This window comes from Apis cerana, linkage group LG15 (genome assembly GCF_029169275.1).
Source record: "Apis cerana isolate GH-2021 linkage group LG15, AcerK_1.0, whole genome shotgun sequence".
Classification (NCBI taxonomy): domain Eukaryota; kingdom Metazoa; phylum Arthropoda; class Insecta; order Hymenoptera; family Apidae; genus Apis; species Apis cerana.
This window is the reverse complement of record NC_083866.1, coordinates 6,850,029-6,877,887: the sequence shown is the minus strand read 5'-3', so window position 1 is coordinate 6,877,887 and position 27,859 is coordinate 6,850,029. Positions and strand designations below refer to the sequence as shown.

The 27,859-nt window shown below is 43.6% G+C and overlaps 1 protein-coding gene and 1 long non-coding RNA gene across 8 annotated transcripts in view; one reads left to right on the top strand and one right to left on the bottom strand.

Moving 5' to 3' along the window:
• The window catches only part of LOC108002290 (complexin), a 215,973-nt gene that overhangs the window by 98,853 nt on the left and 89,261 nt on the right, over window positions 1–27,859 (top strand). The gene's annotated exons all lie outside the window — the stretch shown is intronic.
• The window catches only part of LOC108002292 (uncharacterized), a 137,747-nt gene continuing 109,891 nt past the window's right edge, over window positions 4–27,859 (bottom strand). Inside the window, exons 5-7 of the long non-coding RNA XR_003698721.2 lie at window positions 16,716–16,942; window positions 8,543–8,818; window positions 4–8,462 (exon numbers count right to left, since the gene is read on the bottom strand). This is a non-coding gene — a long non-coding RNA (uncharacterized LOC108002292). The remainder of the gene's footprint in view (window positions 8,463–8,542; window positions 8,819–16,715; window positions 16,943–27,859) is intronic.

The window sequence follows — 27,859 nt, the reverse complement described above, 5'->3', positions numbered from 1 at the left end:
GGAATAAAAGGAAATGTAAATTAAAATGCGGGATACGGTAATTCGTAAAATCCCTTATTTAACAATTTTCTCCATGATTTCCCCGAAGCGCGAAACAATGAGAAAAAGGAAGAGGGAAAGAAAGAAAAAAACCAGGCAATCCAGGGGATAAGGTTTCCCGCTAACGAATGAAGCTCTCGAGTTACACACGGGTGATCGAAAAGTTCCCAACGGGGCGGCTCGCGGTACATCCGAGCGATTTAATTAACAGAGGGGCGGCAGGATCGGGTGCATAAAAGCGTGGAGGACCGTTTAATCGTATCGGGGGCGTAATTAAAAAATGATTAAGCTTGGCCGGGATACTTGGTCGAAGCGGCCGACAGCACGAGTCGCGCGGTATTTTGTGTTCTAAAATTTATAAAATTCTGTCGGCATATTTTATTTAATTTTAGCCGAACAGTGGGGAAGGGAGATTAAATCCCCTTCAAAATATATATTAATCTTGTTTCCCCTCCCTTCCCCCTTAAATGACCCCTCTCATACGCTTTCCACGAATTAAATTTATTAAAAAAAAAAAAGCATCGTATCAGGTGTCGAATAATACACTTGGCGAGAGGAGAGAATCGAACGAAATCGTCTGCTTGGTCCCAATTCGACGGGATAATGGATCGTGCGCTGCCCAATCGACCTCTGCTTCCACCCCTGTAAATCTTGTTACACGGGATAGGGTCGAAAAGGCCAATCTTCTTCGAATTTTTCATCCGTGTCGGGGGAGGCGGAGGGAGGAGGTGTGCGTGAAAATTGTTCCTGTTAAAATTAGTGCAAGCGTGCAAAGGGTTAGACCGATGATAAACGCGTACGAGCCCGATGCTTTCGACGATGACTTCTTTGTTCCAACCGCGCGACACGCACCCTTGTCGATCTCTGATCGATGATCGTCGCCTCCCCGGGTAACGAGGACGCGGCTTTACGCAAACGAAAACGTCGATCATCCTCTCCCTCCCCCCTCTCTCTCGCGCCATAGCTGCAGCGTGCACACGAGCGGCTCTTCGTCATGATTATGCTAATTGCATGCAGCTGCAATCACTCTGCGTGACAGTGCGCCGGTCCCGGTGTCGGTCGATCGATCGACAAGGATCTGCAGATGGAACGCGCGTTACCGGCAACACTAATTAATCGGCCGCTGCTAATTCGGCCGGATCATTTGCATCGAGATATAATTGCAGAGGCGAGATCTCTCTCTCCCCCTCTCCCCGATATAAAATGTCGCCCATTTTTCCACGCGGTTCCACGCGATTCCTCCTCGCGGGCCAATAACGCGCGAATACGGGTCCCGGGTGAGCGATTTCGAGCGGGAGAGGAGCCTCGAGAACGAAGGCTAAACAAAACGGCGTGGCGATTTCTCACGAGCGTTCATCTCGAGAGTGGATTTCGGCGCGATCGCGATTTTTGGAAAGAGAGGATTAGATTAGGAAATGGAGGTCCGAAATTTTGCTTTGCGAAACAGGGGAAGCAAAGGGTATATGCATAATTCAGATTTCCAGGTCGGGTACCGATCTAATGACACGATTAATCCAAGTTATCTCGTTGCGGAACGCGTGTGCGTGTAATACGAATAAATTAAACGCAGGGAACATGATATCTGGTAGAAAGTACACCTTGATGCGGCGCAATAAGTTGTTTTCTTTTGCTTCTTTCGCTCCACTATATTTTCGTTTTATCTGTTTCTATTTAAGCGAGAGATACCGATCTTATAATGAAATGAAAATTTACCATTTCTCCATCACATTTCGTCTAACAATTTACCAAATTCATTAACATCCGTGACATCTCACTCTTTATGTTCTGCGTAATCCTTAATGCAGTATAAAATATCGTATGCAATTCCTCGATATGGAAAAGGAAATTTAATCACCAATGTTTTTCAAAACAAAATCCATTAGTATCTCGCTCCTCTTCGAACGAATCAAATGAAATTGAATGAAAATTTACTATCTATCCATCATTCTGTCTAACAATTTACCAAATTCATTAATATCCGTGATATCTCAGTTGGTGTTAATCCTTAATGCGGTCCAAAATATCGTACGCAATTCCTCGATATGGAAAAGGAAATTTAATCACCGATGTTTTTCAAAACAAGATCCATTAGTATCTCGCTCCTCTTCGAACGGATCAAATGAAATTCAATGAAAATTTACCATTCATCCTAAAAATCGGTATCTATAATATCTCGGTGTTCTGCATAATCCTTAATGCAAAATAGCGTTTCGCGTTTTCCAAAACAGAATCGATCGACATCTCGTTCTTCTCTTCTAATAATTTGTTCCTCGATAAGGAAAAGGAGAATACGATCGTCACATCCACCCTATCGCTCGATGCCTATTTACCCGCTCCAGGGGTATATCGGGCCGGGAACGTAATTTTCACGGTGGCGAGATATCTTTCCTTTCGCGTGCCATTCTCACCCATTCCCAACCCCCTTTTGCGTCCGATTCTCCCCTTTCGACCGACTATATTAAGGATTCCAGAAGGATGCTTCGCCAGATCCTCCTCCTCCTCCTTTTCCTCCCCCTCCCCCGCAATCCTTGCGCCTCGGAACGGGCGCGGCTTAGGAGGCAGCGCGACCTAAACGACCACATTCACCGCATTCAATTCTCTCTTTCGTCCCGCGGAAAAATGCCAGCCGGTGTGCATGACGCTTTATTAACTTTGAATGCGGACGGATGCGAAATAGAATGTCAGCCGGCGGAATTAAAAGGCCTTCCACGAGGATTCGAGAAATCTTGGAAGAGGGATAGAGGGGGAGAGAGAGAGGAGGGGATGGCAGCACTCGATCCTTCGGACCTTTCAACGTTTTGCGTTTCCGCAAATTGCCTCGCATCTTGAGAGCCGGCGAAGGGAACAATCGTTGCGAGAACAAACGACACCTGCCCCTCCTTCCTTACGAGCTATTTTTCCCCGTCGTAATTTCAAACCGTCCTCGATCCCTGTACGAATGATCGTGACCCACGGGATGAGAAATTGCCTCCTTCGTCGAATTCAAGATCGATTTCGTCTCGATCCCTCTTGAAATCTGTACGCTGCAAAATATCGTATGTGGCTAGGGATAGAAATAATTGCAAGAGGAAGAATTTTCTCGATTCCGCTCGAAATGAATGAAGGAAATGAGAAGACTGTTGAAATTTCAAACTCAAAAAGCAGTCTCGCTTCACGATACCGAGAAAACTCTCTCTAAGAAAATTGAGGTATGTCGAAAACGATGCTTTTTCCCAACGGATTCGAGGAACGGAGCTGGGGACAAATTTCACGCGGGCGCAACTCGCGTGAAAATGGAAATCCATTCGCCAACACGATAATTCTTTCCGGCGGCCGGGAGTAATGGACTATCGTTTGCCCGGCCAGGCCTCGAACTCTCAGCCCTTCCGCTTCCTCGAGATTCTCGCGTCCGTTTTTAACTCATTACCCCTAATTAGAAACCCACCGTCGACTAATTCCGCGGATCTCCCTCGTCCCGCCTCCGCGGCCGGAAAATTAAAACGCACAAAATTCCAACAAGACCAAAGTTCCCCCTCTATTTCAACTGCCTCGCCTGCATCCTCGCGAGAAGAGAACAAAGAACGAACGAAGATGGTTGTCTTTCTTTTCTCTCTCGCGTCACTCTTTCGTTCGCTTTTCTCGCGGAATGTTCGTGCGTATCCTTTTTTTTTCAGTAGAGTTTCTAAGATATTCTAAGATATTTATTTTTATCCGTGTATTTTAATACTCGTGTATATACGGAGAGAAATCTCGTCGGGTACGGATTCGTAACAAGTTTGAAAAGAAAATCAATTTACTTGCTGTTAGCGTTACGATTTATCATCATCGGGAAATCGGCAAACTTATTACTCCGGTTACAAAGTAAACGGACCTTATAATTTTCCCCTCGCCGAAATTTCTCTCCTCTCTAGCCCAGTTTTACGAATAGGTAAACATCTCTCTTTCTCGTTATATATTGGCGGGAAGAACTTATCGTCGAGTCAAATCTGCCGGTTATTAAACTCTGACAGTTTAATAACCAGCTACGCCTCTTCGTGCACGCGCATCCCATAAATCGATCCCCCTCCCGAAAGGAGGGGGGAGGAGGGATTCAAAGAATTATCACTTGGCCGAGGAGAGGAGGCGGAGGGAGGGAAGTAGGTTTCTCCGTTCCATTTTGCAAGCAGTCAGCAGACGCGGAACGGTTCTATTAAGCGGCGTCATCGAAATAAAACCGCAAAGGTTTTTAAAGGCCGACTTCCGGAACGGAGGAACAGCATTGTTCCTCACCGCGGATTATGGTCCAACATTAGCATAAAACGGGACGGAATAAACGGCAACACTTAACGAGATTTTAACGACCATCCAACGCGTCGTTAATGCCCGGTTGAATCGCAATCGTCGTGGTTTCCGGCGTTTCCCGCATAAAAATTCTTCCGGCTCCGTGCCTCCATATATTAATTACGCGGAGGGACAATTTTTCCGACCGCGCTGTGAAAATTTAATCGAAATTTCTTCTGCCCGCTTCTGACGGATCGTCCTCTTCGGGATCGAGATCCTCTTCTTCGACGGAAGAAGGTTTACGTCGATTATTAATTAGGAATCAGAGTCGAGCAGATGATGGAAGAGACGCGATTTCTCTCCATTTCTCAAAATTAATCGAAATTCACTTCTTCGATCGAATATTTATTGTATATTTTGAGTAGAAGAATGTATATACGTATATACGTATTGGCTACACGATTCAATATTAATTACGAGTCGGAGTGGAAGAAATGTATTTGAGAACAATTGTTTTCAATTATATAAAAATTGTATCGAAATTTCTCTCCGACTGTTTCGATTGTTCTCTCCAAATTGAATCCTTTGCACAGCTTGTTGAGTGGAAAAAGACGTAAGATGTGGCTCGACTTATTAATTACGAACCAGAATGGAAGAAATGTATTCGAAATTAAAAATTAATCGAAATTTTCGTCCCTGCTTCGAGTGGGAAGAATAATAATTTTTTTTTCTTTTTCAATTTCTCCTTTTCAATTGGCAAGAGTGGCGGAGCCGATGGTTAAAAAGGCTAATTCGAGATTCGGGGGATATACTTAGCGGCGGTGTGTTGAATTCGAAATTAAGGAGAATCGGCGGAAATTTGCATTCCGTTCAGTTACGGCAATCCAGATTACCGCTTAATTTAAACTTCCTAACATTTTGTCACGCAATTCTCTTTCTCTCTACGATGCAAATTTTCGAAAGAAAAGCGACGCTTTCCCCGGCTTTCCAACCTCCGTCAACCTAAAAATGACGCGACACTTTTCCGACGCAGTTAATAACACGGTATTTCTTTTTTAATCCGTGAGGAACAATTGCTCGAGCAACACCATTTCGTATTCCAATATATTTCAATTTCGTTCCAACTCGGTGAAAAATCTTGTTAAATCTTGTCAACGGACCCGTGACGATATTTCCTTTATATCCCCGTCTTATCTTAAATAAATCTATATTGCCTATAAAAAGTACGTAAATTATCTTCTTTATCCTTCTCCGCTACTTCTTGGCATAAAAATCTGCCGGAAATATCCGAAAGAGAGATACGATAAGATCCCTTTCTGTAATTAAAAGAAACAACAAACTTCGATCGACTCTCTTCCTTCCCGCGACACTCTTCGTACATTTTCTTGCAACGAGAAGCCAAAAAAAAAAAAAAATCCCTTAAAATTCGTCCTCATAAACGAACAAGCGAAACTTTTCTCCCCTTTCGATGTTCACCCTCTTCGAACGAAAGTATATTCCAATTGTCGGATGTCGGTCGAGAAAGAGGAAGTAAAGAAGAGCGACGCGGAAACGTCATAAACTTCTCCCCCCTCCTCCATGAAACTTTTGGACCGGAGCGGAGCGAGGGGAAGTGGAACGAGCTTGATTATTTTATCCGAGGGTGAGGGAGCGGGGGGCGAGTTTTCGCAAAGTAGCAGAGGCGAAATTTTTCCACCGACCCTCCGACCTTTCGCCCATTATTATTAATGCATCGGATTTGCCCCGCCCCGCCGAGATACTTGTCAGTCGTCCGCTTCAATGTTTCACCGTCCCGCTAAACTTTCCTCTCCGGGGGAGGGGGAGGGAAACAATGGCTAAAGCGCCGCCCCTATTACCTTGTATTATGAATCGCGTCCCGGGATTTTCGATCTTCCGCAACTTTTTCTTCCCCCCCATCTCTCCCCCTGCCATTTAATACAGCCAAGGATTCGACCAACTCTTTTCGAAATGAAAAATTAACTTCTCTGTCCGTCTATGTGAAAAGGGAAGGGGTTTTTTTTTTATATATTCAAATTTCTCACGAAATATTTCTACAGCGACGATCAAGGAATATTACATAGATAGCATCTGGAATGCAAGGAACAAGTAACTAATCGTCTCTTACCGTGATCTTCTATCGTGGAAAACTCGTGGAAAACTCGAAAAACTCCGAGCGCACAACCTCCTCCTCGATAATTATTCCGCTCGTAGAGGGAGGATCGGTTAATATTTCTCCATAAACGTCCGACCCCCCTCTGTTATCGAGAGGGGGGAGGCAAAAATCGCGGCCCGTACCCGCGGCCAACTTTGCAGGAAAAGCGAGAAAATTTTCATCAAAAATTCCAGGCGCAACGTTCCGTGCGCGCATTTTTCGAATGCCGGCGTTATTAAATGTCCGATATATCGGTATAGGGGGGAGGGGGAGGGTGACATAGCGCGACATAGGAAGAGAGGAGAGCGGAACGCGTGCGCGTTAAAAATAGAAGCAAGGAATTTTCCTTTTTGTTTTTCTTCCTCTCTTCCTTCTTCTTCTTCTTTCGTTCGAAAATGTATCGGCTCGGGTTAATGGCAAAGGGTGGACGAGCGTGGCGGTATTCCATGATCGGGTTCAATCGAAATCACGCGTGGAGAACAATCGCGGCAAATATGTCCCGTTCTGATCCCGAACTTCGATTCCCTCGTTTAAATCTCTTGCGGTTTAACAGCAGGGAATTGTCTCGCCCTTTTTCCTTTTTTTCCAACTGTTCCAGGGGGGAGAAAGGAATTTTTCCAAGCTTTACGAGCCAGATAGAATAGAATTAATTGAAACAGAGAATAATTCGAATGTATATTTGATATTACATATCGTTTCAACTAACGGTAATTGGCGAGAAGCTTAATAAAATCTAACGTGAAAATTTAAAATAATTAAAAATTTTCTAACGACACGCTCGAACCGAATTTTTTGAAATGTTTTCAATTTAATTTAAAATATCTCTATTTGCTGAAAACGTAAGGCACTTTAAGGAAGTGAAGAAAGTTTCTTCCGTTCGCGTTGGCGGCGATATGTAAATCACGATCGAATCTGTAATCGCGTTGATTTTATCGCGGCTCGTTAAGATCGGGTTGAACAATGGATAGAAGTGGAAAGCGGTGCATAAATTCGAGGGAGCGAAGTCGCCTTGTACCGGCGCCGGGAAATCCATGTAATACCCCGAAAATCTGATCGTTCGGCCACGGAATTACGTAAACGGTAATTCGAGGAGGTGTAGAACCTGTCCCAGAGAATTCCCTCTCGTCGACCGTTTCGCCTTCGAATCATCGAGAAATTTCCCATCGTTCCCATCTAATAATCTCCATGTAATTTTAACGCACTAGCGGTTGAAAGATAATATCACCCCTCCCCCCGATTTTGCCAAATTCCGTTCAAATTCTCCTTACGCCAAATATCACGCGTATATATATCGATAACATACGTAACATCTTGGAAGGATCGACTTTAGAAGCGAATGCACGAGTACAACACAAACACGCGGCTCGATTCATCCTATATAATTTCCAAACTTGTGAGAATTTAGCCGAGGATCACTACGATTCTGTTATTTAAATACACAAAATACCTAATAGAACGGACTGCTGCGGATTTTGAAATAACTCTGCCAGCTCTAGATCAGAAGCCTCTAAAACAACTACTATTGCGAATGTGTTTTGATTCAAAAAGTCATGCTCTTTTCTCTCTGTAAATCAACCAATTTATTTTTTTTCAAAGATGGAAGGAAAGATGGCGGTCATACGTCGAGGTTACCAACTTCTTTCCAACGATATTGTAGAAATTATTAAAAAATTTATCGTGCGGTCAAACGGGCCATTTTTCGCTCGCGCTTTCTCGACCGACGCTATCGATCAAAGCGAAACTTATACTCGATTAAGTATACCATATACCATATATATATATATATATATTTACACGGTAACGGTAGGTAGAACAAGTGAAATAGATAGCGGCAACAGACCGCAGGCTATTGATTTCGGATTGCGGCCGGTGCCTGGTGGCTTTTGTCGAGAAGATTATAACGCGAACCACTCCTCCTGAATCTGGTCATCCTATGGCTATCCCTGAACAGGGTTTCTCAAACCGTCCATCCACCAGCGCAAGAAGCGAGATTCGTCGAGATTCTCTCTCTGGCCAATATCGTCGAGCACACCTGTAATTCCCATTCTGGTTAATTCAATTACCTCTAAATGCATACAAACACACATATATATTCTCTCTCTGTCTTCTCACTCCAGAGTTGCAGAGTTTCTTTTCTTTCCTTTCTTTTCGTCTCCTCCTCCCCAGAGGCGGACCAGCCTCTTGTTTGAAAGCGTGATAGCGGGGAACTGGACTGAAGCGAAGTCACGTATCAAGCGTCCACAGTGTTGGAAAGTTTGAGAAACGGTAGCCAACACGACCTGCAGCCACGGAATCTGTCAGTTAGTCGTCCCCCTTTCACTCTCGAAAGCGCCCGTATCTCCCGCTTCCTCTGCCCTTCGCAACCTTCCTCGTTTCCTTTCTCCTTATCTGCACAGATAATCGATGTATTTAGTATTTCGGAATTTACTCTTCTTCCACTTGAATTATCGATCAATGGGGAATCGACGAAATCGAGAAGAGGTGACCTTTTTCTGCTTCTCCCTCAATCATAGAAATTTTCCTACGATTTCTTACGAATTCGATTATCGGTTCCACGATTTACGTCGTGAACGTGGGAGAAGAAGGGATTAAAAATCTTGATTTTCCCTTCACACGGGATTCTCGTCGACGGATTTCCTCAAATCGGTGCAGGTTCTTGTGACGAAATCTTCGAGTCTTTTCTTTTGTATTTTTCCATCGCGACAATTCGAGAGGAAAAGAAAAAAAGGAAAATAGGATAGGCTTGTAACCGGAGGAGGGAGCAGGAACGAGGAGCAAGCGCGTGGTACGAAGGTTAGAAACGCGACACAATGGGGGAAGCGTGAACAATGGTCCGTATTCCGCTCCCTTGTACCGTATTGAAAACGGATCCTATGGAATAAGTTTAACAGTACGGGCTACGCGGTAATTGGAGATACGAGGGTGAATGCGAAATAAGGAAACGAGGTTAGAGTTTCTGGAATTTCTCGTTCGGATGGAATCAAGAGGCTGACCGCGACGAATCGAAGCGAATCTTCGAGCGTACCCTCGATGCTTCGAGGAGGCGAAGGGATTGTTAATTATATCGAGAAGTGAGCAAGATTCGACACGAGCCGTGATTGCCGTTCCTGGGCAAACGCAAACTCCAACGTTTCGATTTCGATCGCGTTTAATGAACGGCCCGCTTGATACCCTCGGATGTGTGCAGAATCGTCTCGTTTGTTTAACACGTCAACGGGAGTATTATAATCGGAACTATCCTCCATCAAAAGTATCGTTTTATCCATGGAGAATTTTCCATTTTCGAACTTTACGAAGGAAGAAAAAATAGAGGTAAATTTCTATCGATCGAGGAACTTTGGAATTTTCTTGAAAGCGAAGCAACTCTCTTTCCAATAATTTTATCCAAAGTATCGAGGATTACTTCTCCAAGGAGAATTTTCGTTTTTTTGAACTTTGCGAAGGAAGAAAAAATAGAGGTATATTTCTATCGATCCAGAAATTTTCGGATTTTCTTGAAAAGCAACCCTCTTTCCAACAATTTTATCCAAAGTATCGAGGATTACTTCTCCAAAGAGAATTTTTGTTTTTTTGAACTTTGCAAAGGAAGAAAAAATAGATTTCTATCGATCCAGAAATTTTCGGATTTTCTTGAAAAGCAACCCTCTTTCCAACAATTTTATCCAAAGTATCGAGGATTACTTCTCCAAAGAGAATTTTTGTTTTTTTGAACTTTGCAAAGGAAGAAAAAATAGATTTCTATCGATCGAGGAACTTTGGGATTTTCTTGAAAGCGAAGCAACTCTCTTTCCAACAATTTTATCCAAAGTATCGAGGATTACTTCTCCAAGGAGAAGTTTTGTTTTTTTGAACTTGGTGAGCGAAGAAAAAATAGAGGTAAATTTGTACCGATCGAGGAACTTTGGGATTTTCTTGAAAGCGAAGTTTCTCTACACGGAGAAATTTTATAGATTTATCTTGATTCTTTTTTTTATTAAGAAATTAGATTTTCTCTCTTTCTCCCCTCCAAAACAACTCCCTCCACAAATTTTCTCCTCTCGCTTCCCTCTATCAAAAAATCTTGAATCCCTCGTAAAAATTTCATTCCAAACTATTCTTCTCCCTTCTGTTCGAGTAATTTCAAGTTTCCTTGAGTAGACTTGATGTATCCTTGTAACATCCACTGCCACCATCTTGGAACGGGTGGCACGACATAAAAGAGTAGGAATCACGCGCCTCTCGAACCCGGAACTCGGCGTTCTCTTTTACGACTGATCCTACAAAAGAGAGAGAGAGGTAGGCAGGTTTAACGACGCGACGTTAACGCTTTGTCCTGCTTTCCTGTAACGGGCAGACACCCACGTCGAATCATCAGAGATACCGGAGAATACGTAAACGGCGTTTCATTCTCTGCGCCGCGAGCGTGGAACGTGGCCTTCTCTCTTAAAAGAGCACGGTATATTTGACCAACCATTAACCGGATCTCGAGTTAGCAACAAGAAAAAAGAAGAAAAGAAAAGAAGCAGAAATAAATAAAAAGGAGAATCTTTCTGTAAAAAAAAAAAAAAAAAAAAAAATGAAAAAAAGGGAAAATTCCTCTCGACGAAGAGACAAAGGATATTTCGCGCGGAAACGAGCGTGGAAATTCCAAAAATACATGGGGACAGGATCGAGGCCAGGGGTAAATTTTTTAACGCGGACTCTCGAGCCCGCTTGTCGCATCGTTTGACCGCTCGTCAAACACGCTTTTTTTACGGAACGATAGTCCTTTTAACGACCAGCGTCGGCCAGAGATCGGTCAAAAGGAAGGAAAAATACGGGAGGGGCCCGGCTCGAGGAATCACGGAGGTCATGATCGAACCGTGGAAAATGCGGTTTAGAGGCGTAACAGGCACGATGATTGCCTGATTCACGGGGGAGAATGGATATGTCGCGATGAATATGCGCCTTGATCGCGCGGACAAGGAGCTAGGTATTCGCTTCTCGTTCCCGTGCAATCGCGCGTCATTATTCAATTCTCCATCATTTCGATCCTCCCCGATATATCCAATCGATGGATATCGATAAAAGGAAGAAAAATAACAATGAAGTTTTTATCCTCTTTATGCGTATGCGAAATTATCTTAACGTTTTGGAAAAAGTTAAAAATTGGAGAGACTACTTTATAGAAATGCTCGAATTATGTTTGTATTATCCCTCGTCTTCCGATATGTTCGAATTGAAACAATCGTGATCGTATCGCCGACCCGATGCATTTTACATGGCGAATTCGATTGCGATCGATCAATCGCAGCATCGTCCGAAGAATCGCGAGAAGCAAGGTCGAGATTGTTAAAATTAACAGGACTCCGCGTTATTATCGCCGATAAATCGGGAAATTTATCGGATCTTTAGAGGGACTCTACAACAGGGTCCTGGTACATTGCCAGCGGCGGAGTATCGAGGAGGATCTCGTCCACCTGCTCGACAGTTCATCCGACGATTCCGCCCATTAAAAGCTCGAGGAATCGTCTCGGGATCCTTCTTTGTTTCCAAGATTAATTAACGATGGGAGGGTAGGTGGCGCTGCGCCACTGGATGCAACAACGAAAAGTCAAGCGAGCTAGGAATTGGAGCGTGATTCGCCTCGAATGTTGGCCCGATTCTTCCTTTTTTCCTTCTTCCCCTTTTTTTGTGTCCGAGATCCTCCGTCGGAAGCCGAAAATCCAATTACCAGCGCGGCGGAAGGGGAATTTCATTTCCTGTGGTTGCCGTGCTTGTATTCCGCGTGCATAAGTGTGAATCGTGCGGGTCGGTCGAGAATTTTTTCGCGGATGAATGTTTTCCAATCCGAATCTTTTGTCTTCGGAGGAGAAAAAGTTTCGATCGAAATTCCATTTATCCTGGCATCGTTTCGCAATCGTTATTAGATTATTAGACGCGTTTACTGATTCTACGAGTGAAGATGTAAAAATACAGAATCGAAATGCTTCTCTGGATCGTTGCCACCCATTTTGCGAGTCGGATTTCATTTAGGAGTTGATATACGGTTCGTGATGCTGGTCCTGCATACCCTTCGACCAAATTAACCGTGTCTTATCTGTTCCATACACAAATACGCGACAGGGGCTCAAACATCTCGTCCCTTTGTATATACGTATGTCGCCTCCATTCACGCGGCCCCTATACATCTATACATCTCGCCAACCTCCCATTTGATAGTGGAATTAACGCATTATACCAACCCCAAACTAAACATCGCGCCAACTATTTGCATACGCGAAACACGTTTGTAATTATACACACGTGTATATCCCAGCGCTTCGTATTCTCCTTAAAAAGAAAAGAAAAGAAACTCGAAATTAACCGCGAGAAGGAGAGCTCGAGCGCATTATTACGAAAGAGATCCTTTGAACGGAAAAATTTTATATCAAAGACAGCGAGTTCTTCCTTCCCGTGAAAAATCCAAGCAAGAATAACCGCAAAAAACAATAGAGTCGCGTTGAAAGAGCTAGTCCAGGTAAGAATAATTTCTACGTGGTTTAGACGGATGGTCCTCGAGGCTGAACAAACTGGCAGAAATCGCTTTTCTCCGCGATCCGTAGAATTATACGAGAGAGTTTTTTTCCAGGGAAAGCAACAATTTTTAACGAATCCCTCCGCTCTAATTTCCACTCGTGAACGTACATGCATATAGGGAAGCGAATCGATGAAAAGTAGGGGGGAGGAAAAGCAGCATCGATTTGAAAATTGCGCCAATTTTCCGTATTGGCGTGGACGGGATGCGCGCGGGCCAATTTGAGAGCAGCGGATAATAAATAAAAGGGGGCTGGAGCGGCGTGTGTATGCGTGCGCTCGGCCACTGGCCGAGTTTCCCTTGCGCACTGGTTTCCCTGCACCCTATTAACCCTATTAACCGACGCGCAACCCCGACGTATCGGCATTAACGAAACGACGTTTACGCCGGCCACACTGGCCTCTCGCTTGAACCAGCAGTATGCAGTTGGAGTGATTAAAAATGTAACCCGCATTATGAATGGTGCACGTGTTTTGGAAAAATAAAAGGGCTGGATAATTTCAACCCTTCGCGGTCCATAATTATTCCCCATAACGTATGCATTAGGCCGTATCGCGTGAAATTGCCGGTTTCGTTGATCGGAAGAGGAATATATTTTCGAAATTATAATGCATTATCCGATCAAGATAATACGAGACTCCAATAATGATATACTTGATTAAAATGCTTTGTTAAATTTATAAAAATTTATGGTTTTAAAAATTGCACGGAATCTCCAACGTCGAGTATATCTATTTTTTAAAAACAATTGTAAATGTTTCGCGAAACGAGCGATAATCGATTGAGATAAATGAATCGGTGAATTTAGAAATGCACGAACTGCATTTCTAAGTGGGTTAACGATTAGCACTCTGAACCAAAAAGAAATTTAAATTCTTCATAATTATCGTTTGAAAACACGATATATTAGGTCGTACAATATGAAATTTTTATTGAAGAAAATTGAGCCATTTTTTATAATTTTAATGCGAGAAAAGTTACAGCTTCTCGAGTATCGAATATTTTATTTTTTAAAAACAATTGTAAATGGCGAGACGATCGGCGAGATATCTAATGAATGAATTAAAATTTCATATTTCGATTCGAGCTAATTTTAAAATGGTTTGCGATGTGTGCAGTGGAGCGTTGTTACGCAGAAGAATAAGTCCGCGTCTATCGATTAACGGATCTATCCCCTCGTTTCAGAAAAGAATAATGAATTATTCCCTTTACGTACAGTCAACGATGGCGTTTGTTTAGGACTTTCATCGGCGTCCAGATCATAATTCCACTCAAAAATGCACTTCTACCTTTAGAGTTTCGAGTTTTACGCGACAAGCACGCTTTCAAACGGCGCAACTTTTCATCTTCCGTTTCCAATTTTTTTCACTTTGCACCCAAATGTCATTGAAAACTGTCATTGACAGATACGTCCAACTCCGCTTCCACTTTGGCTTTCCAATTCATCTTTCTTTAATACGGATATCGATGTCATTTTTTCAAGATTCTCATTTCCACGACCGAACCAGTCCTCTCGTCGATAAAATCTTCCCCGAAACCACATATTTCGACTCAAACTCGAACAGAAACGATATTCCAAATTCGTTTCTCAACAAATCAATTAAAGCAACACGAGAGAGAACTATTACGCAAAGGAAATACGAGGAAGACGTCAAAATATAGCGCCGTATACGATTGTCGTTTTCTCTAAAATACGATCCTTGGCCGGATCGATAAACCAAACGAATTCGATCGGAAGGAATGAAAATAAGAGATAAAAATGAAACGATTATCCCGATAAATTAAGAAAGATACGTATTTACGCGTTACTCGTAACTCTCAAGAAGCGAATCGAGGGAATAATTAGGGGGAATAAGTGTTGACGGAAGACGTAAATCTAAACGTGAATCGTAGGTCGTAAGGAGCGAGAACGTGTTAATCAAACACGTCTATTAACCCGCGCACGGGCGGTGCAGAGGGCGAAGGAGGGCGCAAAGGGAAAAATCTTTATGGCTGTCCCGGTCGGGAGCGCCATAAGATTTATCGTTTGCCCCCTTGTATCTGGCCGTGGCTGCGTGTGACAGGAACTCGATAAAATACACGTGTAATAAACAGGGTAAACGCAAATTTATATTGGAGCTGGCCGGCCGCTCCACGGTCTGCACGCCGCATTAACCTCTGCCCGCTCGATCACTTATCGTACAGCGGACAGCTCGGCGGATTCTCCTCCTCCAATTCGCAGGATCTCGTCTAAAACCATTGTATCCGACGTTTCCGTGACGTCTCTATTCCAACCGGGTAATAGAACCGAGATTTCACAAGGAGGGAGGGGAGACGAGAAGGTTTATAGCTACCTCTTTACGTCTTTGTTTGTCCTCGCTCGAATAAAGAAACGAGTCGCGACATAAATTCGAAATTCTCGCAACGATTTCTCAACGCTCCATTTCTCGAACTGTCGCTTGTTATCGAGGATATATATATATATAAATATGTATATGCATGTGAGATTCTACGAATTCTCGAAACTTTTCTCACTTGTCAATAAATCTACGAATCATACACAATATTCTGATATCGTGACGGGGAAGATACAAAAGGGGAAAGTTTCCAAGTTTGACATTTTCCACCCTCGCTCGCTCCAAAGTCGAAAGAATTTTCTCGCTCTTCTCAAGAGATATCTGTTGCAGTATGAAAGAGAAATTAAGTCGAATGGATTCTTTCGAATTATTGGAGTCGTTAAAAGTTCAAGCTCCGTTGTCTCCCTTTATATCCCGCCACTTTAACGTCGCTGTACGCTGATATCGGATAAATCGGCGATACGACTTGCAGGAATCGAACGAATCGTTACTCGTGATTTCCTTCCAACGATCAGCATTATCCTTAAAAGATGGCTCGTGCCTGCATCCGTGTTCTGCCACTTTTCTTCATTTGCCGGCTCGGGATATCCTTTATCCCTCCCCCCATCGTTTGAATTCGCAAGTTTCGCGAGAATCTTCCCTCCCCGTCCCCCTCGAGCATTCGCGAAACGTTCGTTCAGCGGGACGAAGCTAATAATTCGAACGAAAGGAAAAAAAAAGAAGGAAGAGAGAAGAAGATCAGAGTCGCGCATCAATCGATGATCCATCATGGAGGAGACGCGATATTTCCCCTCGCCTCCCTCATTTTCGTCCCGTGACGACGTGGCTGGGTTTATCGCGACAGGCGTTAAGCCGATTTTACCGGCAAAAGCTCGCATAACTCGCCGTAACACTCGGCAAATCCTCCAACCGAATCGCGAAGACGTCGCGTTTGGAAAAGTGTTCGCCTCGAGAGCAAAGGGAATCGCTCGAGAATCACGGGACGGAAATTAATAATAAATATCAAATCCTTCTCCTCGAATGATTTCAAAAACCGCTTTTCCCGACTCGACCTCCTAACCGACCTTCCCCTAACGCGAATTTTAATCAGAATCCAGATTGGAGAGTTTCGGATCCAACATTACGAATTACAATCTGCTTTCCTCTTGAAATGTTAATTGTAATCAGAATCCGCGCGAGGGCCTCTGGATCAAAGTGCCACGGTTTCGCAATCCATCGATCCTTCCTCGAACCATCATTTTACTTTGCACCATAATTGCACCCTGATCCTTTCGAATCTCTCCATCATCCGTAAAACGCGATTGTAAACACTCTGCGTACACGAAAAGGGCATTAATATCGAGAAGCAGAAACTGCTCACGTGCGGAAACGAAACGAAAGGATTAAGGAGAGAAAATAATCCCTAACTACTTACCCTTTTCCTTTCTTTCTTTCTTTCTTTTTTCCTTAAAAAGATCAGAGTTCCGCGGAAAATTCGAATTTCCCCCGGATCGCTGGCAGGGAGGGTGGTGGCGTCTATCCCCGTCTGAAAAGTTTCTTAGGCGCGAGTTTTGGTAACTCTCAACCCACTCGATGCCTCCTCTCTCTTGGCCAACTTTTCGCCAACCTTTCGAATCGCGCGATCCTCTCTTAATCCCTTTCCTAAAAAAAAAAAAGAAACCAAAAGTCTTCGATAAAAAGTCACTTGTACCACTGCACGGGGAGGGGGAGAGAGACAGACAAGTCGAAGAGCTCGCTAAAATTTCTGGACAGAGAAAGGGAGAGAAGGGGGCCTATCGCGATCGAGGAGAAGAGCGTGCATCCCCCTCGAAGATTCCCTTGAAATATTCAAGGGGCGGGTTTCGCCCTGGATTTCGAGCGTTGCCATTAGTCGGCAGTTGGCCCACGGCCAATCCGCGCGATCAAACGCGGATCCGTTCAATTTGTCCTCTCTCGTGCACAGCTCGTAAAACGAAAGGGTTATATATTAAATTCACTGGCCGTTTCGTTTTAATCGCGGCCTAAGGTTTGTCCTATTTGAGCAACGAAACACCGGATGTACGATAAGCGCATTGTCTGTCCTCGCGCGTTCCTAATCTCGATCCTAGGCTCTCGCCTGAATTCGTATCGCGTGAATTTTGCGCCGGTACGGAAACGTGACGAAACGAGATTCGCAGATGTCTCTCGAATTGGCAAATTATTTTTGTTTATCGTCGTATGTCGATCGATCCATCTTTCGATTCGATTCGATTCGAATGTTTTATGATAGGGGAGTAATAGGTAATATTAAAATGAAGAATACGGAGAAAGAATGTATCTGATAGAGCGTGGTGTGGATCGTGACGATGCCTTTGTTCTACTGCGCTTAGCTCGCTGTGTCCTATTCGGAAAGGAGAACGGGAACAGAAATACCGATCGTATATGTAAACATATTTATTCTAATATAACTTTAATCGTTTCTCAGAAGTCGTTTCGATTTATATTATTCGTCTCTATCCTCCGATTTGTTGATAATTTCTGTTATTATCGTTGATAATCCTTCCTGAAACGGATCGAATTTGAAATCAGACGCCGTTTTTTTATTAACGAAGAGTATATAAAATTACTATCTCTCGGAAGGATGTTAGAGACGAACGTTCTTTCGTAATTCACGGATAAAAAATACAATGTCGTAGCATGCTTGTGTCGAGCATCGTTTCTAGATAGAAACGCAGTAGCGGGATGCAAAGCGCGATACGATCTTGCAAATTGCAAACGCAGAAAAGATGGAGCGCAGCGATCCATTGGACCAGAGAGGAATATTCTATCCGAATCTGGAGAGCATCTTGACTTATCGAAATCTTGCGGATAAAATTTCCTTTTCTCGAGACCTATAATTATAGCAATCTTTCGAGGATCTTTCGAGAAAGAAATCGTTTCGTTGGGTGAATGGCGTCCATGTTCCAATTACTATAACAACGGCACGCGGGCTATCGAATGCGCACCGATCCAGCCTATTCCACCGCGATCCTCCTCGTAAAATTTTAACGACCGCTGCGACCAGGTATAAACGAACCAACGTGCTTCTCTCCACATCCCCTCCCCAATAATCGAGGCGATTCTCCTCGACGACGATACCTCTGCACATCCCCTCCTCCCCACGGACGATTTTCCAAATTGCAGATCTCTTATCTTCTTCCAGATAATTCCCCCCTCCCCTCTTAGTTTCGTTTTATAGCGAGCCAATTTCTTTCGTTAAATTTTCTCGCGGAAACGACTCGATCACCGTCCATCCAGTGAGATTTCGAGTTCGAATTTGCAGGAGCCCAGAGGACGAAGGATGCTAGGAGGGTACACGTCGTTGGCCCAATTACTCGACAGTGCGGTAATCGGCGAGGTCGAGGCACACCCTCGATTCACCCTTCGCAGCTCGCGATAGAACTGTTTGACTATTGGCGCGTTTGTTACGACACCCACGGAATAATCCAGAATACAACCAGCCATATACGAGTTAACTGCTCCTCCTCGTTGAGAATAATCGAGTTTTATCGCGCGTATAAAAAGAATATCTTTGCGAATCTTTCTTAATGGATCTCTGGAGATGAAATTTCAATCGATCCATGTCCTCGATTGTTTTCGATCGTTGTGTATACGAATTTTTCTTTCTCTCTCGATATTTTGATGTTGGACAAGAAAAATATTCTGTCACAATGCGGAGAAAGAGTAGGAAAATTCAAAGGAAAATGTACGCGGAATCGAATCCGGGGTGGTAAACGAGCTCACGCTACTCGTTCAGCCAATACGGATCCGGTTGATGGGTTTCTCTTCTTTTTTCCCCCCGAATCCTCTACCTTCCGTAACAGATATTTATACAATTGTACTCTTGGTCCCGTTACGATCTCCTTTCAAAGATCCCGGATCGAACGATAATTTTTATTTATTTAACTCAATAATACGCGCCTAGGAATATATGTGAGCACGGTCTGGAACAGTGAACGCAAAAAGCGAGCTTTCACTCCGTTAAAGCGAATCTTCGAGGCTGGACAAGTGTAACGAATGCACGGAGATCAAAGAAATCTCGATAAATCGAGCGGAAAGAAACGACAGGAAGGATTGTTCGTTCCATAAATAATTTTAAATAAATCCACCCTAACCTTTACCCTTACCCGCGATTTACACAGAGGTACGGACGAATAATTCCCACACCGCGTCACCAGATTCATTCGTTGATTAATTCTCGCGAAATTTATATATTTTCGTGTTCGAAGATAAGTCGTAAGGAACAAATTATCCGCGATATCCTGGTAAAATCGTAACGTAATCGAGAGCGATATTATCTCTCTTTAAACGGCGGTAACGTATCTTCTCTCGTCACGTGCAGAGCAACGTTGCCTCCGAGTAGTTGCCTTCTTAGCGCTGCACCAGTGTGTACATTGGGCGGATGATCCAGTTCAAAGAGAAATTTCGAGAACGATATTAACCGAGCGAGCCGATCGCGCGACCGTAATTCTCCCTCTCGGTAATGAAACGCCGTCCAACACAAACGAAAACTTTTCCACTCGCGATACAGAGGCGTATCCAAGATACGGGGGAGGAAGGAACGCACATCCACAGAGCGGTGGATGAAGCTGTTGCGGGCGGAAAGTTCGGTGCCAGATGTTGCCTACGAGCGTAATAAATCCGAACACGAACCTATTATTTCCCTCAACGTCCAACCGATCCGAGAAGGAGAGGGTTGAAATCGTGGGAATCGTGGTGCAGACGACTTTTGAAGAGATTGAAGAGAGAATTTCGAGAGTTTTGTTTTTGCAATGTTTTTTGATCGTTCTTTCCCAAAGTCTTTGCACGCGATAAGAAAATACGCTTCAAACTCAAAAAACAATGGAAATCATCGTCCGCAATTCCAGAAATGTACTCGTACTACGCGAGTTATCATAATGATTAATTTTGAGAGGTGTTCTAGGTTTCTTTAGAACTTTGTACTTTCTTGTTTCTCGATGGTATTCTAACATTTTTGATGCGTCGTACGAGAAATGCGTAACGAAATATTGCTTTCTATACGGTGGAAACCGGCACGAAAACAATGGAGGGGACATCGTCACAATCCTAGAATTGTGTTCGTGCTTCACGTTATCACGAACATCGGAAGACTTAAGCGCGCTCTTCCACGGAATACGATATACGAAATATCGTTTGCCATAATACGCTTCAAACTGATGTGAAAACAATGTGAATCCCTGAAACGTACTCGTCATTATCCAAAGACTCGAAGCACGACGATCCTTCATAAAAGATTGAGCGAACCGATCTCTTACCCTTTCTTCTAAAAATGTTAAAGAAAATAACCTTTAGGAGGATAATTTGTTATAGAATTTAAAATTCACTGAAATTTTATTTATGGTATTTATTATTCAATGTTGCTATGCCGTTACTTCATAGTTGGTATCTATTTGTAAAACTCGTACGTTTATATTTATTGTTTTCACTGCCCTGTCAACCTGTAATTAATATTTGGAGCTTTTAATATTTTTAACAACGCGTGTTCTGTTTTCAGTAGGGGCGAAACAATTTCTCTGGTCCTCTTATTAATAATTGAATGGGATCGTTAAACGGGACGGTTCGGTTTAAGGAAATTTTCGTGGACATCCCCCGTGGAACGCGTGCAGAGTTTTGCGGGGCGAAAGGGCGGTGGCGGAAGCTCACGTACTCGGGATAGGAAACGAGACACGGCTGGTCCTCATGAATAATGAATGGGAGGAGGACCTCTGGCCTCGAAATCGCAACTCCGAATGAACCTCCAACGTTTTCCACCGGCCAGTCGATTTCCGCTAGGATCGGGGTTTTTCTCCCTTCTTCTTCCTCTTCTTCCTCTTCCAACCCTTCCTTTTCCCCCGTTAGTCGAATAGTTAATAGAATTTGTTCGTTGGCCAACAACGACTAATATCCTTTTCTATTCTCTGCGATTACAAATCGCAACATCAATTGTATCGTTTCTCGCGCTTCTTCCAAGTTTTTAACGACGGGGAAAATTTAACGAGGTTACGAATAAAGTTATCTCGATTCGATTTATATATTCGTTCAATAATAATTAAAATGGCAAACGAAAAACGGAATCAACTTGTAAATAAGCCACTAGAATAAATATTATTCGAGCGTTTCAATGAGTAATTACTTGCAAACTAACTTTATTCCAAATTTTTTTAACTAATGTCACTTTTCCGATACCCAACTCTCCTCTCGACGATCCTCTTACTTCAATTACCGAATCGAATACGTTCGTTCGATTCGCTTAACCGCTAATCCGCCCCCCGATTAAACGAAAATAAATAAAAGAATCTGGAGAAAGGAAATCTAAGTCGAGGAACCTGCCGACGACTCCTAAAATAATATCGAAAAAGAGGAGAAGAGGAGGTGGATCTAATTAGAGCTTTCGTTTGGTCGAGTGGCGGGGTTTATAGGACGAATTAAAAATAGCGACAGAAGCGCTAGAAGGGGGGAGGAGAGATAGATAGAAAGAAAGAGAGAAGGAGGGGAGGACGATTCCACCGGAAGGCAGAAGAGTGCTCGAGTCGGTGGCGGGTTTAACTTTCGGTCGAGGAAGAAGAAAAAGAAACCAATTAGTCGTCCGTTTCCGGAACACGGACCTCCTTGCTGCTCCTCGTGTTCCCCCCTTCGTCTACTACTATCGGAAAACACTCGACGATCCTTTCTTTTTCGTTTCACAGGCGTGAAGCGAATGGTCGGGAGGGAGCCACTGTTTGCGCTACGCTCTTCCTTCACGGCTGCTTCTCCTTCGCCGAGAACCACCGACATTGTTCGAATTTGCGCGCGCACGTACATATACATGTACACGCGACACTTGGAAGAGATTGCGATTTTTGTTGGTCGATGATTAAATTTACCGGAGCGCTTTCCATCCAGTGAAAGAGTCTTTGCACTCCCGATGAAATTCCATCGTTCTCTCTCTTCGTTTAAAAGTCTCCATTCAAAAAGAAGGAGGAAAAAGGAATCCGCGTAAACGCTTTTTAAAAAAAAGTAAAGGAGGAAAAAATCTGGACGTTCGATTTATTCGAAGAGATGTCAAAAACGGAAGAAAAGTCGAGAGAGGGGGGGGGGGAGGATGCGTGTACACATCGGCGCGTGCATGTTTCGATAATCGTTGACCTCGATCACTGTACACGACGAATCGGGTCACGAGGGATATGCGAGAGATGCTCGTTAGGTCGATTTGGTCGTCGATTAATTTCCATCCGAGGGTGTGATGGAGCACCACCACGGATTGAAATTTTCGCGGGCCGACGAGCGGTCTGTCGGCGACAGCGGGTCGAAAACGAGCGGACGTCATAAGCCAGGGGAAGAAGGAGGGAGAGGGAGAGGGAGAGAGAGGGCCGATCTTTGGTTTTACGAGGGTATATAGATGGATATATTATAGGGAGAGCGTGGCGCATCTGCGCGACGTGCTGTCGTTCCGAAGAGACGTGGAGGGCCGTTGGAGAGAGCGCGTACACACCGTCCTCGTAAATTTATCGAGTGTCATATCGAGTGCGCGCGCGCGCATCCCCTCGCCAGGACACCAGGATCGTGTCCATCCACCGGTTGTCCGTAAAGTGGGCCAAGATAATCGTTTGGATAAACCATCGGCCCCGACACGTCGTCTCTCTTAACGTCCACCTTAACTGTCTCCCGTCATCTCTTATTTTCGTTCGTTTACTCTTCCTCTCGTTGCTGCGTTTTCATTCTCTTTTCCAATTTCCTTCCCTAAATTCTTGGAATTCGTGAAACACTGTACGAAAGAACAATAAAGAATTTTCGGTAGATCGATTTTCTCTTCGATTCGAATCTTTCTCATCCCCAGTTTTGCGCTGCTCGATCGAAATCGATCTCTCGCCACGGTTTATAAAAAGAGACGTTCCGTTCCGCGGTGGCCAAGCGGTTTCTCGCTCCGGCGGAACGTTTAATACGAAATTCCAACTGTGAGATTGGATTAAAACTTGTCCCCTTTCGTTTCGCGGCTCAATACTTCCTCCTTGGTTGAACGAATTCCACTCGCCCGGTTTTGGTTCCGCGCGTTGCTTCTCTATCCTTCCGCTTCTCTAACTCGATAAGGAGGAATAAAATCGTGGCCTTTTCGAGATCCATTTTACATTCTCCACGCCTCGTTACCTCGAGATGGGGAGGGGACCAAGACTCGTAAAAATCGTGGAAATCGGGATCGATATTTCGAGTTAAAAGGTCGAGGAGCAAATCAACTTTACATTTTCTCCACGCATTGACTGTTTCACCTTTTCGTCGAATGTTTCGCTTTTTTTTCGGATTACGAATAAATCTGTCGGTGGATTCGGTTTTTTTTTATTTTCTTTTATTTTTTTTCTTTCCTCTTTTTTTTCTTTTTTTGTTATTTCCGGGCCGCCAAAACTCGCGCCCCAATTTTTTATACGGTCCGATTTAATCGTTACGCCATCATGGTTATCGTTGCGTCGTTTCGATTCGCTGGACGGACTATCTATCCACCAGTTCTCTCGTCTTTTTTCTATTTTTTTTTTTTCAATCCAGTTCTCTCCGCGATGTTTCCCTTATCCACTCGTCCGTGTCCAATGTTTTTTTTTTTTTTTATTATTTTTCAGACGTTCGATGGACGATAAGCGGGCAAAGTTCGTTAATATTCGTTAAAAAAAAAAAGAAAAAAGGAAGTTGGAACGATATACCGTCCGAAGAATTTCACATTTTACGTTATCGGCCGATTTGTATGTAAAATATTAAATGCTTTGCAACAATAACGAGCACGAGTTCGATCCCTGAATAAATGATCCCTTCTCTCGAGTCGCTTCAAAACACTTTGAAAAAATCAATTTGTCGAAAAATCAAACGAAATAAAGAAATTATTCAAATTGAAGGATATCGAAGTAGCTGCAACAAGGAATGGAAGGGAATAGGAAAACTCTCGTCCAATGATCTTCTTCGAAGATGAGGAAGAATACGAAGAAGAATCTTGGCGAACCTTCTTTCCCTCCTCCCCTTCCAGAGAACAGAAACAGATTTCCGCCCTCCTACCCCGTTTTCCCCACTTTCCATTAGTCGACTCTATAAATCTCTCTAGCAAGTTTAACGAGCATATTGCGGAATGGAGCCCACCAGGAGCCCGGTTCGAGTTCTCGTATAATTGTCGGCCCATTACGGGCCAGGAGCCGCGCGAAATCGTTCCACCCTCCTTCAACTTCTGGTATTCGCCTGCTATTCATCCCCAACTTATTCGTCTCTAACCTTTATCTCTCGTTATACGAGGGTTGCAACGAGTAATTTTTATTGTTGATTTTTCGCTAAAGTATAGGGGTAAGATAGAAGATAGATAAGAAGGAAGGTATCCGCCATCGATTCTTCCACGTTCCTCGCGTTCGTATTTCGTTTCGTTTCGTATATGGGGATACGATATAGGGGGGAGGGGGAGAAGGCAAAGATCGCGGTGAAATGGACGTCGACGAGGGACGACAAGAAGAGCCCGGGTGTTATTTATCGTTCAACCAAAGTCTCGCTCCTCTGTATTAATTATCTCGTTCCTTTCTCTTTTTCGTCCCCTTCTCGATGGTTAATCAACTCGGAGGAGCTCCGTGTTTAATTAGGAAGAATAGTCGTGTCACGCGCGAGGATAAACGGATAAAACCAATTGCCCGAAAACAAACGGGTTTCTATGTAAAAATTGCCATTTCCCAATCAATAATAAAAACTTGAACACGAGTTCAATTCGTTTCGTTTCGACGCACTTGCCCGATCAGAGAATTTCAATCGTTCAACAATCACTCGAATTACGCGAAACTATTAATCACGTTAAGGAGGGTGGGAGCCCTGTAAATATGCAGTTCGATCATCGTTCGACGGGCAGATTATTGAAGCATACGCGATCAATGGAACGAAGAGGGGATAGATACGGTAAATACAAAAAGAAGAAGGAATTTTTTCAGCCGAAAAATATCTTCCGGAACAATTTCCGAAATAAATAATAATCCGGTTAATCCGGGTTCCACAGGATTTACGTGCCCGAAGATCATCGATCCTCCTGACATCGTTTACGAACAGAATTACGCGCGCCGGATTATCGGAATTTCGTATGAAACAGTTGTTCATACGGTCCATCCTCTTCTCCACCCTCTTCGCGCTTTTATCCTCGAATAAAAAAAAAGGGGGAGGAAAAAAGAACGCTCAAAACTACACGAATCGATCATCGAAATAGCGAATAGCCCGCGGGCGTAGAAAGAATTTCAAGAATGGCGGAGCGTGTGTAAAATTCACGGCAATTACTTTCGGATATTTCGCTCTTTCGCGCTTCCGTGAAAACGCGGGCAAAAAAAAAAAAAGGAAAAAGGAGAAAACAAAAATCTCGCGATAGTTGCAATCTTTTCGATCATAATAATAACGTGGAGCGGAAAGGGAACGTTTTAAGAGGATCACGCGTTCGAAGAGGCTGGTTTCCGACCGTTGTTTCGTCGTTAACAACATCAGTTGTTGCGAGAGATCTAATCGCGAGGAGAATAATAATCGTGACGGTCGGCCACGAAAAGACCAGGTGAAAATTCCATTGTTTACCGGGTTACCTTCTCTTTTCGGGAGGGGCGGCTTGGAGTTAAACTCGAAACGAACTTTATCGCGCTTCCTCCCCTTCCGTTCCCGCGTGGAACGCTTGAAATATTATAAACCGGATGGGAAATTATCGCGAGAAATTATCAAACTAGCGAAAATTTTATCCCGCAGTTATTTCAAAACTTGCGTTACATCCCTATTTTTCCCCTGAAAATGTGAAATGTGTTACTCCACTGATTAATGAAATTTTAGATCGAAGGTGCCGTTTCTTCCACGTAAAAGGCAAACAAAAAAAAATCTAATTTAAAAAAGTGAATCTAAAAATTAATGATATACTTTCGTTTCTACGAAGAGGGAAGGATCGAAATAAACCTCCCCTTCGGTCGGATCGATGCTGATCATGACATCTTCAGAGAGTGTTTCTCAGGAGAACGTTTCGAAAATTTCCAAAAGAACTTGTCAAAAATAACTTATCTCGCGCAGAAGAGATTTGGCACAAGATTTTTCTAAGCTTGCTCGCGTACGTACGAATCGGACACGCCTGACGTATCTCTTTGCAAGGATGCTCGTTTCGACCCGTTGTGCACAGAATCCCTTCGAGGTCGCCGTCCAAAAGATGTGACGAGCGCGTGAAGATCGCGCGAAATACCCTCGAGGAGAGTGCCATTTTTCCCCTCCCTCTCCTTCCGGGGGAGATTGGAAGGAAGCGCATAAAATTCGGATTTCTGGGTTTCTGGATCTGGCCGGGCGAGCACGTCATCCCATCGCTTCGAACCGTTAAAACCGTGACGCCATGTTGGCTTGGCGCTCGGCCAAATGCACATAACCCTCGGCAGCGGGGGTTAAACCCGAAAAGAACGAGTCAAGGGTCGATGTTGATTTGGATGATCGATGAGGCACGTACCAAGCGCATCCTTTGCCTCGCGTGATAACGATCCCGATACTCGCGTTTCCAAGTCAGAGGAACTTTACTGAGTAAACTAAAACTCAGATCCGTTGAATCCATGTAAATTTATCGTCGAATCGGACGGAGATGTATTTTCTTTCATCTGGATGTGTTATTTTAATTGCAAATAGGATGCAATTTTCGACCGAATTGTTGTTGGATCCATTGAAAATGTATTATCGTATTTCGATAATAGATATAAATAGGTACAAACGTTTCCATTCTCCAATTCCGCATTGTATCGTTGGACAATTTAAAGGAAAAAAAAAACGAAAGAAAAATTTATCAAATACACGAATCTTGAGCTTAATGAAATTTTCCTTTAACTAGAACAAATCCGCCTTTTTCCATAATCGAGCCTCATTGGTAAAAAAATGAAAAAAGCCCGGACCACGAAATGTATTATTTCATTCTCGTAACTCTTGTCGCGTCTCGACAAATTCGAATCCTTTTGAAATTCAAGAAAACGAAATGGACGGGTAGAGAAATATATGTGTATATATATATATATATATATACACACCAAAAATTGGTTTCGTTCGCTCGATCGGTTTCCATCGCGTTACCGCCGCGAAATTTCCACGACAAATGTTATTCCACGTGACGCTGATACTTCTTTGGCATCCAACCTACACTTCCTCCCCACGGATCGGTTTCCTTATCCGTGAATTACGCGCAACTTATTCGTGTTGCGCGCTCGCTTAAATCCGCGGCGGCGAGGGAAGCGGTCCAAGTTGTCGAGGAAATAGAATAACCGAGGGGGGTAAGAGAAAATGCCTCGACATCGTCGGATCGATACCATCGAAAGAATTCCCCTCCCTAAAATAATTTTCCGCGAAATTCCCCGCATCCAGTGCAAGAATGGAACGAGGCTACCGGATACTTCTCCTTCAAAGAATTACGAGAAATCGGGGGAACGGGATTTTTCTGAAAAATATACACGAAGTGTAAATATCAGCGGCAACGAATGGAACTCTCGACTATCACCCAACGCCTCGCCTCCCAAGTACTTGATGCGATATATCATTCGAAATTAAACTAATTAATGAAAACATAAAATTGTATATATATATATATATATA